The sequence below is a fragment of the Phalaenopsis equestris genome, unplaced genomic scaffold (assembly GCF_001263595.1).
Source record: "Phalaenopsis equestris unplaced genomic scaffold, ASM126359v1 Scaffold000044, whole genome shotgun sequence".
NCBI classification, from domain to species: Eukaryota; Viridiplantae; Streptophyta; class Magnoliopsida; order Asparagales; family Orchidaceae; genus Phalaenopsis; species Phalaenopsis equestris.
The window spans coordinates 183,127-183,495 of NW_018164486.1; positions in this window are offsets into that span (position 1 = coordinate 183,127).

Genomic DNA, 369 nt, shown 5'->3' on the forward strand with positions numbered 1-369 from the left:
CCTCGAGGCCGCCGACGGCGAGCTCGGTGGTTATGTCCAACAATGCATTGGATGAGAACAAATTTTGGAGGGATGCTTAGGCAACTCTTGGGAAAACTCATCTACAACTTTAAAAGAGAAATTTTGTTGAAAATTGGAGAGGCCCTGGAGGTTAGCGAGTGCCAAAATTGTGAGGAATTCTTCGAGAGATTATAAGAATAGAGGGAAAATGAGAGATTTCTTCCTCCTTGCCGCTTCGAAGAGGAATTCTGTGTGTTGTAAGGAAATGAAGAGATTCAGAGGAACTTCGAGGAGTTTGCTTGGGGAGAAATTAGAGATAAGTTTATTTACTTGTTGTAGTTTGTATGACTTTGCTTTTATATATGAATT